We start from the raw sequence: 13769 nt of genomic DNA, 5'->3' as shown, positions 1-13769 counted from the left end.
TACATTTCCAAAATATAAGATAAAAAAACAAATAAAATAAAACCTACATACAGCAACAGTGTTTTGTGTTGTGTAGGCTCCTATGATGTAAACAATGGGCCCCACCTGTTGGTTGCTCCCTAAAATATCACTGGTTTGCTCATTTCTATATATAGGGTGCCTACATTCTGCACGGACCGGTTGCAGGCCAACATGTGCAAATGGCTTGAGATACCTATTAGGCCCATAAATTACCATATAGCATATACTCAGCACAAAAAGCAGCGACAATTTGTTGTTGACAAAGTACAGCTGGACATACAAAGGGCCCCATTACCTCAGTAACTTAGGGCCTCATCAAACCTAAATCCGGCCCTGACTGTGCGGGTGGGGCCCAATCTGAACAAACCCTGATCCAAAATGCTAGAAGGAGGTCAAGATGGGGCTGAAGATTCCAGGCACCCAACACACTTATTGCCTTGCTATGGGCACAAAACATGCAAAAGAACCCACTGTCTTTGCTGCAATTTCAGTCTTCCTTTTTAATCATTTTTATTAGTTTTTGCATATATTTTCCAAACAAAACTTCACATCACATCATCCTCATTTTGGCTATTATAGCCTGAGACTTCCATCAATCCTGTCTCAAATTTGTTATCTGATCTTGCATTTTATTGTTATAATTAATGCTTTTAAACTTCATTTCCTTCCTAAATCATTTTACAATAATTTCTATAGTCCTCCTTACAAAACTTCTTGCAAAGCTACAAGCGATGTTACATTAATGCAATTGCCTTTCAAATAAATCATATATTTATTCCAATCCTTAAGGAAGTCCTGGTCTTTCTGGTTCTGAATTCTCCCAGTCAACTTTGCCAGTTCTCCATACTCCATCAGTTTTATTTGCCACTCCTCCTTAGTTGGTAATTCTTCCTGTTTCCATCGTTGGGCTAATAGTACTCTCGCTGCTGTAGTTGCGTATAAAAACAAGTTTTTATCCTGTCTATTAATTTCTGTACCTACAATGAAAGTAAAAATGTTTCTGGTTTTTTCCACAAATGTATATTTCAACATTTTCTTCATCTCATTATATATCATTTCCCAGAAGCATTTTACTTTCTTACGAGCCCACCACATATGGTAAAAGGTACCTTCTTTTTCTTTACATTTCCAACATTTATTGCTTACTTTATACATTTTGGCTAACTTTACTGGTGTTATGTACCATCTGTACATCATTTTCATTATGTTTTCTTTCAAAGCATTACATGCTGTAGAGTTTATACCTTCTTTCCATAGCTCTTCCCAATCTTCTAATTGTATATTGTAACCAAAGTCTTTAGCCCAATGTATCATTGCTGACTTAACCTCTTCATCTTTCACATGCCATTCCAATACATGCAGTTTCAGTCTTCTATCCCGCTGACAGACGGAACAGTAATACTATTGTTAACAAAGTGGTGGGCGCAGGACTGGAAATGGCGCAGCTGGGTACATGGTGGCTGGTGGCATTCACCGTCTCGAGGGTTGTGTTGGGAAACACACAACATCTTTCACGGCGTGCGGCCCAACAAGAACTTTGGCATTTACGGTTTCCCATTGTGTGCGTATGATCTAGCGCACAGACCCTTGTTTCATTCCTTGGCTGTGCAAAGCTGGGCCAGGCCTCGGCGGTTCTGTCCGCCCTTTGTTCTAAAGGACAACAACAACAAACAAGAAGGGAGCTTGTGGGAATATTAAGCAGCTAGCGTAGGATGAGGGAGCATTTTTATTGCCGCTGGAGCCCTTGCCCCGAGTTGTGTCTGCTTTCAGAAAAGCAAACCCCTGATGTGTTGCGCCAAAACCCCTCCGTTCCCGCTAATGCTGAACTCAGCTGCTAACGTGCCGACAGGATTGGAACCGTACCAGGGCCAGTGGGAAGCAAGGGGAAGGGGTCAGCTTTCTTGAGTGGATCTTGAGACAGGCAGAAGTTTAGAAAACAGAAACGCCCAATTGGGCATCACCCAGCCAGTCTAATAAAGGCAGAGCATGCACAGATGTCTTCAGGAGCCTCTGAATGTTGAGTTTCAGTTGGGAAAGCATAATAATAATAATAATAATAATAATAATAATAATAATAATAATAATTTTTATTTATACCCCGCCCTTCCCGGCCAGAGCCGGGCTCAGGGTGTCTAACACTAGTAAAATTACAATAAAAACATAATAGGGGAGGGGGGAAAACACGATTTAAAATACAGGTTAAAAAACAATTTGAAAAGCAGCCTCATTTTAATAATAGCCCATAGATCAAAACCATAAGGGGAGGGAAACCTAAGGGTCAGACTGAGTTTAAACCAAAGGCCAGGCAGAACAGTTCTGTCTTGCAGGCCCTGCAGAAAGATATCAAGTCCCGCAGGGCCCTAGTCTCTTGTGACAGAGCATTCCGCCAAGTCGGGGCCAGTACTGAAAAGGCCCCGGCCCTAGTTGAGACCAATCTAACCACCTTGCCAATTGGGACCTCCAAAATGAGGAAGGGGAGAGGGGATCTGTGTGCTTGATCCTGTAGCACTTCATAAAATCCTGGCTGGCTGAAACCATGTACAGGAGTAAAGAAAGGGGGGGTCTCATCTCCCCCACTTTCAATCAAGTCCAGCTGAATAATTAGCCTCTCCCAGGTCATGACATTAGGAATAGCAGAAGCAGCCGAGAAGGGAGAAGAGGAGTTCAGGGATTATTATTTTTTTAAAAAACCCCAATATTTTAAAAATAAGTATATAAGTTGTCTGTCTTTGATCCTTTTACATGGTTTTTCAATGTGTTGCGGTACTTTATGCATTGTGATTTGCCCTTATTTGTATTGATCATAGCTTAGCAATTATTTATTGTCATTGTTAATAGGGAATTTCTGTTTCATTATTACTTGCTGGTGAGATAATTTTATTGTGTACTATTATATTCTAATAGATTATTGAATATTGTTGTTTAGTCACTTAGTCATGTCCGACTCTTCATGACCCCATGGAAGAGTCAGACAGGAGTAAACAACTAAACAACAACATTCAATAATCTATTGAATATTACTGTATTTAATATAAGCCGTTCATTTTAAAGTTATGTTTTATTATGATTTTTTGTATTGGATCAGGTTATTATAAGGTGTGTGTTGTTTGCTGTATATTTTGTTGCTGTAAACTGCCCTGTCTATAGTAATATAGAATGGCGGTATACAAATTAAAAGTGAAAATAACTTGAAAAATTCCTGCCAATCTGGTGCCCTCTCAATGTACTCCCATTGCCCCCTGTCACTGATCATTCTGGGTGGGGGCTGATGGGAGTTGTAGGCCTAAAACATCTGGCAGGCATTGGCTCGCCCTGTGCTAGGGTGCAAGGATGTAGTGCAGCATTTTGGTGAAAGTCACACATTAGGCAGATCCATAATGTGCATTTAGAGCACAGGACCTCCTTCAAAGAAAACTAGGAACTGTAGTTTCACCCTCACAGAGCTACAATTCCCAGCCCCCTTAACACACTGCAGTTCTGGGGATTCTTTGTGTGGGGGCGAGTCATGTGTTTGAAATGCACATTGAACGGTGTAAACCATGGGTAGGTAAACTAAGGGCCAGGGGCCGGATCCAACCCAATCGCCTTCTCAATTTGGCCCATGGACCGACCGGGAATCAGCATGTTTTTACATGAGCAGAATGTGTCCTTTTATTTAAAATGCATCTCTGGGTTATTTGTGGGGCCTAGGAATTTGTTCTATTTTTTTTCCTTCCAAAATATAGACCCACAGGGTCTGAGGGACAGTGGACCGGCCCCCTGCTGAAAAAGTTTGCTGACCCCTGGTGTAAACCCAGCAGTTGCTTGGCGTGTGTTTCTGAATGTCAGCATTCTCACATTAGAGCGGTCGCTGTTGTTTCTCGCATTGTACAAAAGGGTACAATTTAAGGTGCGTGTGTGCATCTGCAGCTGTATTTTCTTTCAAAGGGCACATTTCTATATTGCACCATTCAGAAAAGAGCAAAAACCAAAGGATAACTATATTCCGATCTGCACGACAGGCCAGACATTTTGCACTCAGTCAGTTTGCATTGGAAATTGCAAATTCCTCCATCATCCCTGCTCACTGAATATCTTTTGTGGACGAGGAGAAACAGTGCTGTTCAGGCTGACATTTTTGTCGGGCTGCCTGCAGTGCATTCTTGTTCCAGTACTGTACAGTGGTGTGTGTGTGTTTTAAATTTATAGATGTATATGTATGCTGGTCTATGACCGCAATAAAGATTTGGAGGTGTATATCTTTATGACATAATCTTAGCCTCTGCGATGTGTCCCATTTGTTTGGGGAAAGCTGGGTAGAAATGGAGGCAATAAATAAAACTTATATATGCACCAGGGGGTGAAATCGCTGACGGAAATAAAATGTATACACAGGCAGCAGTCGTGCATGGACTATATCCTTCAGCGTTTGCTTTAAATATCTTTAGTTCCTTCCTCTATATCATTTTTCTTGTTTAATGTTAAGTTTTATGGGGGGACGTGGAGCTGAAAAGATCAGCGCAGTCGGGATTGGCACTCAGGGCCGAAATTACCCTTCTGGGCAATGCAGAAGTAAAATCGCATGCTGGGGAGGGGAGGGTGCCTTTTTCCCAGGCAGCAGGGGAGCTTGCCACAAAGCGGACTCACGGCTCCTCCTCGATCAATTACATCATCTTGTCTTGCAGGGGGAATGAGTCATCCAGAGAGGCTGCTGAGTTTCTCCTCCCTGGGCACCAGGGAGCTGGCTCTAATGCCCAGCGCACACTTCCCGGGGGAGGCCTGGTGCCTGGAGGCGTTTGTTATTTTGCCGTCAAAGAGCAGTGCACGTGTCAATGCAGAACACACTTCCTCAGGTAATAGCTGCAGCCTCCGTCTGCGGCTCAGGTTAGCAGCTCACGTAAATATGGTGCAGTGGAAGGGATCAGAGGAGCCACTGCCATCTTCAACTTGGCGCCCTCCAGATGTTTCCTCCTCCCCCTTTTTATTATTACAGCTCCCATCCTCTCTGACCATTGGGCATTGTGGCTGGGGCTGAGTCTGAGTTAGAGGCAGGTGAATCTGCCAGTTTGGGTTTCTCATGTTTTTCTAAACATAAGTTCAGTTCTCCACATTAGTTTGCAATTTAAAACACACATACCCACACACACCACACACACACCACACAAGTCCTCATGGAAATCCACCAACATTTTAATGTGAATTTCCCCAAATATACACATTTTTGTGTGCAGTTTTGTTTGGCCTACTATACACATTTTTGCACAGAGCTTTCCTCAAATAGAATGCATTTCACATGTTAATGTCACTTATTATATGCACTCCTATGCACACTTTACATCTTTATACACATTACCTGGCTGGAGAATTAATTTTGAAGGGAATGCCCATTAGGTGGATTCACCTTTAAATGCAAGCTGGATCTAGGTTCTTCCCCCATCCCTATTGTAATACAAAACATCAAGAAGGGATCAGATTGGGAAAGGCTGAACCAAACCTTATGTAGCACTTTCACCAACATGGGAAAGACTGTAGCTTAGTGGGGGTGCATCTTCCAGCATGCAGAAGGTCTTGGGTGTGATTGTCAGCATCTCCAGGTACAGCTGGGAGAGACCTTGCCCCAAACCCTGCTGCCAGTCAGTGTAGAGTAGACTGTACTAAGATAGATGAATCACTGGTCTGATTCAGTCTAATTTGGTATAAGCCAGTTTCCTTGTTGTTGTTGTTTAGTCGTTTAGTCGTGTCCGACTCTTCGTGACCGCATGGACCAGAGCACGCCTGGCAGTCCTGTCTCCCGCTGCCTCCCACAGTTTGGTCAAACTCATGCTGGTAGCTTCAAGAACACTATCCAACCATCTTGTCCTCTGTTGTCCCCTTCTCCTTGTGCCCTCCATCTTTCCCAACATCAGGGTCTTTTCCAGGGAGTCTTCTCATCTCATGAGGTGGCCAAAGTCTCAGCTTCAGGATCTGTCCTTCCAGTGAGCACTCAGGGCTGATTTCCTTCAGAATGGAGAGGTTTGATCTTCTTGCAGTCCATGGGGCTCTCAACAGTCTCCTCCAGCACCATAGCCAGTTTCCTAGGTTCCTATATAATTCAGAACCATGAGGACCGGACCCTTACTTCCCTTTTAAGGAGAGTGCCATAAGCTCAGATTAAATAATAATAATAATAATAATAATAATAATAATAATAATAATAATAATAATAATTATACCCTGCCCTCCCCAGCCAAGACGGGCTCAGGGTGGCTAACAACCAATAATAAAAACAAGTTGATTAAAATACAACATTAAAATATGGAGCCTCTTCACAGGAGGAGAAAGGACAAAAGAAAGGGGGGGGGGAGGGAATCAAATTGATTCTAAGCCAAAGGCCAGGAGGATCAACTGTGTGCTGCACTGAGTCCTAAGTATGTCCAGGTGTCCTGATCCACCGGCTTGTGGGAGTGGTTTGGTGCAGGTATTTTCTTCTTCTTCTTTGGCGATCCCTCGTAGCTGAACAAGATTGTCTTCCATAAACATGGTTTTAACAGTGAGTCCATAAGTGACTGTGGAGGCCAGTTCTGGATCCACACATCCTTCCACAGTGGGGACATAGGTTTCCGGGTGGGAGTTGATCACAGTGTGGATTTGCCAAGCATGCCTTCCTCTTACCACGTTTCTCCCTTGCATTCTGAGTTCAAGCTTCTTCAAAGCTCATGACACTTTTGGTAAAGGCTGTTCTCCAAGTGGAGCACTCGCAGGCCAGTGTTTCCCAGTTGTCGGATTTTATGCCACATTTTTAAAGATTTGCCTTGAGAGAGTCTTTAAACCTCTTTTGTCGATCACCAGCATTACGAGGATGCAGGGACACCAAACAAGGATGCTTTATTAAATAAAGGTGCAGACTTACAGCAAAGCAGCCTGCCTTTGCAGATGCCAGACGAACACTGTAGCAAGGAGATGGCTTGTCCACACCCAAGCAAACATGCAGACATTATTTATACACAAAGCAGCATACGTCACTTTGTCCAGAACTGCCCATTACTTCACTTGACCAGTTGAGGGCATAGGTGGCAAATAGCCAAAATCTTACAGGTAGCTCCCCTTTCTGGACTCACAGTCCAGCATCCCAAGGATAACATCACAACAAGCCAATTGCTTTATATCAAAGCAAGTGATTGTCATCACACCTGAGCTCATTGCTGCTACAACAACTGCCAGTTAATTGGGAGGTTATCTCGATTATAAAGATGACATCAGCAAAGCTTTTGGAACTGATCATCTTCGGTTCAACACAGCAGGCAGGAATGTCCTGCCTTTCCATGAGCCAGCTGGACCATCCGTAGCCTCCGGTGCACAAATTATCTGGTGGTCTCCTTTTGCAGGTGGGAGAGGAACTTAAGGAAGACGGAGAAAGCAACCCAGGTGTTTGAGCTGGAGGCTGCTGAAGAGATAAAGTCAAGGGAATTAGGTCAGCCTCTAAGGGCAGGCAAGGCTGTATATGTTTCAGTGCTGCAGATGACAAAGCAAAGTTTCAGACAGGGCGCTGCAGAAAGGCTTCTGCCAGGGATGCTAATGAGAGCCTGAAAATATATATATAGGGCAGAGATCTGTACGGTATTCGCCTTTCCCCACTCCTCTACCCTGCTGCTCACAGACAGATTTCACCTTGAAATTGTTGGTGCACCAGATAGCATCTATCCCAGCAATTTCGCCTGCAGAGGAAAACTATTTGCATTATTTAACAAGACGCTGGATGAGGGAGCAAGTCAGCACTTAACATCAGAAGAGTCCTTCTGGGTCATGCTGAGGCCCATTTGGTCCAGCATTCTGTTCTCACAGTGGCCAGCCTGATGGCCATGGGGAGCCCACAAGCAGAGCATGAGCGCAACATCGCTCTCCCTGCATGTGGTCCTCAGTAACCTGTAGTCAGAGGCCACTGCCAAAACATAGCTCAGTCTAGCCTACCTTGCAAGGCTGTTCTGAGTGCAAAACGGGAAGGGAGAGAACAACATACATGGCCTTGAGTCCTGTGAAGGGAAACTGGAGTATGGTAAGTGCGGATGACTAGTTGATAAATGAACAAGCCACGGGGCAGAGTGGACTTGTGCATGCTCCACTGTCATGCACAATGACCCAGAAAGCATCCCTTGTAAATAAGGGGTTGCCTGTTTTGGTTTACAGATGTCCGAGCAACTTAGGTCCAAGGTACCTTAGGGACCACTCAGTCACTGAGATCATCCCCTGAGCTGGCAAGGCTATAACCTATAAATGCCGGCTGGAAACTTCTTTATGTTGTCAAGCTTATGCAGGCTGTTAAGATAACATCTATCTGCCGACCTGCCACCCATGTCCCTATTTTCCAGGGACAGTCCCAGATTTTCAGAAGGGGTCCCAGTTTCTTATTTGATCCCGGAATGTCAGGATCAAAAGGAATGTGCTTTTCCGTAAGGCACCCCTATTTTCAAAGGAGAAATGTTGGAGGGTATGGAGTCATCTGATCCCTGAGCCATCTGAAGGCAGCCCTGTATAGGGAAGTTTTTCAATGTTTAATGTTTCGTTATTTTGTTATATATGTTGGAAGCCACCAAGAGTGGCAGGCAGGGACAACCCAATCAGATGTCTGGGGCATAAATAGTAAAATAATAATAATAATAATAATAATAATAATAATGGAATAAAAGGTAAAGGGACCCCTGACCATTAGGTCTAGTCATGACCGACTCTGGGGTTGCGGCACTCATCTCACTTTATTGGCCGAGGGAGCCAGCGTACAGCTTCTGGGTCATGTGGCCAGCATGACTAAGCCGCTTCTGGGGAACCAGAGCAGCGCATGGAAACGCTGTTGACCTTCCCACTGGAGCAGTACCTATTTATCTACTTGCACTTTGACGTGCTATCAAACTGCTAGGTTGGCAGGAGCTGGGACTGTTGCGGGGATTCGAACCACCGACCTTCTGATTGGCAAGTCCTAGGCTCTGTGGTTTAACCCACAGCGCCGCCCGCGTCCCTAATAATGGAATAGGATGTACCTATTTTCATTGGAGAAATGTTGGTGGGTATGTGTATGTAATGGTCAGTGGATCTCCAGTTTTAAATGTTTACACTGTTTTTATTGCATATGCATATGATTGTCACAGACCGCTTTGGTTTTGTTTTTAATGAGCAGTGGCACACCAATATTTCCAGAAATAAAAATAAATAAAATCCAGCACTTGAATGCGGGAGATGCTTGCTTCTTTTTGACAAGAGAGGCTGTGAGCATTTTACCAAGCTTTTGTCTGATAGTTTAGCGAGAAAGACACTTTGGTTGCTGGCTGTATTTCACCGTATCGATTTCCAGCGCCTGGGAAGCAAAAGCTATCATTCCTTCCTTTCAAAATGTTCCTTTGGCTGTGATGCAAAGGGAAACAATTCTATAAGGGCTGGAAATTTGTTACAGATCTCTCTCCCCCCTCCCCATCATTTTCTCCTTTAAGCCTTAAAAGGAGAGGTCTTCCACAAGCTATTACTTGGACCAAGGGTCTTTTTTTTAATTGTGCAATTGGACACAAAATGTGCAGTTGGGAAGTTGATAATGTGCAGCTTGAAGAATGATGGCAAGGGGAATTAGACGTGCTAGGCGTTAGCGTTTATTAAGCCCTTAAATGGCAGGCAGTGCCAGAGACAGCAGGTACACAAATTAGATGAAGGTAGAATGTGCCCAATTTCTACAGTTAAATTACTCAAACCATGTTAAAACACTGTTTTCTTTGTGGCCAGAACCTCCTCTTCTACACCTTCACCTCCAGGCACGTAATGTTTTGTCACAGATTGAAAATCTTCTTAAAAGTGTTCCCTGGGTGGTTTTTTAATTTTTGCAGCAGGGGTGGTGGGCATTCATAAATGAACATTCGCTGTGCAGTAGATAAGAACAACCAACTCCTATGGAGAAACCACCCTTGGAAAAGAGTGTGAGCTAGGAGCCCAAAATGCTTTGTGTCCATTCAGCTTCTTGCTTCCTCTAGTGTTCGGTGTGTGGTGGGGAATTTGCTTTTTCGGAACAAAAACAAAAATGCACCTGACTTGCACCTGGCTCCATGCCTATAACTTCATCTTGAAAGCCTTCCTAGTCTGCTTTCCAAACCTGTCAATATGCTTCCCTCAGCTCCATTTGGATGAGATTTGAGAGCTGAAGTACCGGGTTGCTTCCTTCTGAGAAGCGGAGCACCGAAGTTGCTAAAAGTAAAATATCGTGCGTGGGTTTTAAAATGATTTGCACACCTTCCCCACCTTTTTGGCCCCTTGTCTAGTTGTGTTGCATATGTGATAAAGGGTGAAGGTGTCCTCCTTTGCTTTCCCCCATGCTAGTTTGAGTTTGTTGGTTAGCTTTTCTAATAGAGTGATTTCCCATTCATTTTGGTCCCATACAGTGGTGCCCCGCAAGACGAATGCCTCGCAAGACGGAAAACCCGCAAGACGAAAGGGTTTTCCGTTTGCGAGTTGCGGTCCGGGATAGCAGGGAAGCGCTTTCCGCTATCCCGGACGGCTTTTGAAGGCAGACGGGGGGAAGCAAAAACTTTTGCCCCCGCCGGCCTTCAGAAGAGGTCCTCCGCTGTCCCGGGGCGATTTTAAAATGCTGGCAGGCAGCAGCGAAGCCTTTGCTGCCGCCCGCCAGCATTTTAAAAAACCCCAGGACAGCGGAGAAGTCCTCTGCTGTCCCGGGGTTTTTTAAAATGCTGGGGGTGGGAAGAAAAGCCCTCCCCCCCCAGCCTTCAGAAGAGGTCGGGGGACAGACTGTCCCCAGACCTGGTCTGAAGGCGGTTTCCATAGAAACGCATTGATGGATTTTCAATGCATTCCTATGGGGAACCATGCTTCGCAAGACGAAAAACTCGCAAGATGAAAAAACTTGTGGAATGAATTAATTTCGTCTTGCGAGGCACCACTGTACTCCTTTTTTTGTTACACAAAAGAAAATCTTTAATGAAATTATTATTATTATTATTATTATTATTATTATTATTATTATTATTATATTACAGTCATACCTCATGTTATGTTTGCTTCATGTTACGTTTTTTCAGGTTGCGTCCCGCGACGACCCAGAAGCACCAGAAAGGGTTACTTCTGGGTTTTGTCGCTCGCGCATGCGCAGATGCGCAAAATGACATTGCATGCATGCACAGAAGTGGTGAATTGCAACCTGTGTGTGCGCAGATGCGCCACTGCAGGTTGCGTTCCTTTCATGTTGTGAATGGGCCTCCGGTTCGCAACCAGAGGTGCCACTGTATTATTATTATTATTATTATTATTATTATTATTACTATTATTATTATTATTTTAAGGATCACCCTTCCCATCAAAAGGAGTGGTTTTGATTTGGGACAACACCGCGACAAAGTACACAGCAGGATCTAGCAAATGCATTTTTGCACCTATTACTTGGAGAACTGCACCACAAAACTGGGAGGAGGGTGAATGTTTGTTTTAAAAAATGTGAACTGAATTGAATGTCTCCTCCGCCCACTAATCCATATTTATGATGGCTTTGGGAATCCGAGAAGAAAATGATTCTTTCTTCTTCTTCTTTTAATGAAATGTCTCCTTCTGAATGAACATTTCCCAGCATTTGAGATCTATCACTCCAGCACTCTACAGAATGACAGTGTTGGAAGGGAACCCCAGGGCTCATCCAGTCCACCCCCCTGGCAATGCAGGAATCACAGCTAATATGTGAAGCTAAAACAGGAAGTGACTCCTCCTTCCACACACGTCATATACAAAACAGGTCATATTTTCTTGTCTTTTGAGGGGCCCAAACTATTATTGGTGGCCTCCTTCTCACTTTACCTGCCAAGCCTCTGTGATTTGAGTGTGGAATACTGCGTAATTCCATGTTGCATCGTACATGATAGATCACAAGGAGGCTGATGAAGTTCTCCCTCGGGAAGGCTGACAGAAAACAGACAGGTACACAAGCGATGCCTGGAGGATATGGTTGATTAAACCATCAGGCTTGCTCAAGAGCTGACAGTCACGCTTCCTGAGCTTTGACAGTTTTGGAGTCTTTTAACAGTTCACTTCCTCGAATAACAAAACAGCAAGCAGTTTTTTCTCCTGGAAGTATTCAGCCGGGTTGCTCAACGAGTCTTTTACTGACGTATGCCATATTTTAAAGAGCCTATTCTGATAAATGTCAGTGTGGCGTGGTGGGTAGAGGGTTGGACTCGAGTTCAAATCCCCACCCATGAAGCTCACTGTGTGACCTTGGGCCAGTCACAGAACCACAGAAAAACAGAATTGTGGTTTTGGAAAGGACCACAATCTTTTTGCCCAATGTGGGACTCGAACCCACAACTCTGTTAACCCAGGTGCTCACGCCCTCTCAGCCTTACTTACCCCACAAGGTTGTTGCGAGGGCAAAATTGGAGTGGCTGGGAGAACCAAATGAAGAGTGGGACCATCGAAATGTTGCTAAGGGCCTCATCTGCACTATGCATTTAAAGCAGGACTGCTCCACTTTAAGCAGCCATGGTTCCCCCCCCCAAAGAATCCTGGGAACTGCAGGTGCATGTGGGTGTGTGAGACGAGAAGGTGTGTCACTGGCCTAAGATTTCCCAGGGTGCTTCACGGGTGGAGCTGGATTTGAACCTAGGTCTTCCCAGTCCAGCACCCAAACCCAGGGCAGCCCAACTTTTCCTACTAAGTGGGCCGCAAGAGTACATCAACACAGAACCCGCGGGCCGCACACTGCCTTGTTGAATGGGTGTGGGAGGGAGGCCAAAATCTATCTCTCTCTCTCTCTCTCTCTCTCTCTCTCTCTCTCTCTCTCTCTCTCTCTCACACACACACACACACACACACACACACACACAGCGCTCATGCTACTTTCCCAAAACCAGATAAGTGAGGTGCCAGGCTTTGGGAAGGAGATGTGAGGCTCTGGCAAAGTCCTAGAGCCCTCCCACCACCTTCCCAAAGCTGGGGAAGTGCTAATTTTCTGAGCTGAGCTTTGCCATTATCTGTGAGAAAAACATGGAATGGAGTTGAGAGATGACCTAACCTGGGGAGAAAACAGCAAAGACCTAATGAAGAGAGCACAGCAGAGGTTATATTTTCTGAGAATCCTCCGGAAAAACAATCTCTCAAAGGACCTGTTGATTTTACCATTGTACTGTGGAGAGTGTATTAACTTATGGTCTGTGTGTGTGGTTTGGGAGCTGCACGGTCAGGGAAAGAACAATGCTGTCCAGGGTTGTAAAGGCTGCGGAGAGAATAATTGGGTGCACTCTTCCCACCTTGGATCAAATGCTTCCAGGAGCCATAAGAAAGCTGCAGAGATAGTGCAGGATAGTGCGCACCCTGGAAATGATCTCTTTCAGCTTCTGCCTTCTGGAAGAAGGTACAGGGTTATAAAGACTAGGACTAGCCGCCTGAGAAACAGTTTCTACCCAAATGCGATTTTTGTTTTAAATGCAGTGTAAGGAGTCTCTATGGGAGTATATTGTATTTAAAAATGGGGTATCAGAGTTTTTAGGGGGCTAACCAGGTTGGGATAGCTGGGGTGGCAGGCTTGTTGGTTTTTGAATGTCTTTTTCAATTTTGTTGTTCTGTATGGTATCGTATCGTATCATAAGCTGCCTTACACAGAGTCAGTGCATTGGTCCACCTAGATCAGTATTGCCAACATTGGCTGGCAGCAGCTCTCCAGGATTACTGGCAGGGTCTGGAGAAGCCAGGGATTGGATCTGGGACCTTTTGCAAGCAAAACAGTTGCTCTTCTGTTGAGCTGCAGCTCTTTCCCAAAG

The 13769-nt window shown here is 44.7% G+C and overlaps 1 protein-coding gene across 1 annotated transcript in view; it reads left to right on the top strand.

Moving 5' to 3' along the window:
• The window catches only part of ADAP1 (ArfGAP with dual PH domains 1), a 68685-nt gene that overhangs the window by 32190 nt on the left and 22726 nt on the right, over positions 1-13769 (top strand). The gene's annotated exons all lie outside the window — the stretch shown is intronic.

This window comes from Podarcis melisellensis (assembly GCF_964234715.1).
Source record: "Podarcis melisellensis genome assembly, chromosome: 14".
NCBI lineage: Eukaryota > Metazoa > Chordata > Lepidosauria > Squamata > Lacertidae > Podarcis > Podarcis melisellensis.
The sequence above is the reverse complement of the archived record's forward strand: the minus strand, read 5'-3'. Positions and strand labels throughout refer to the sequence as shown.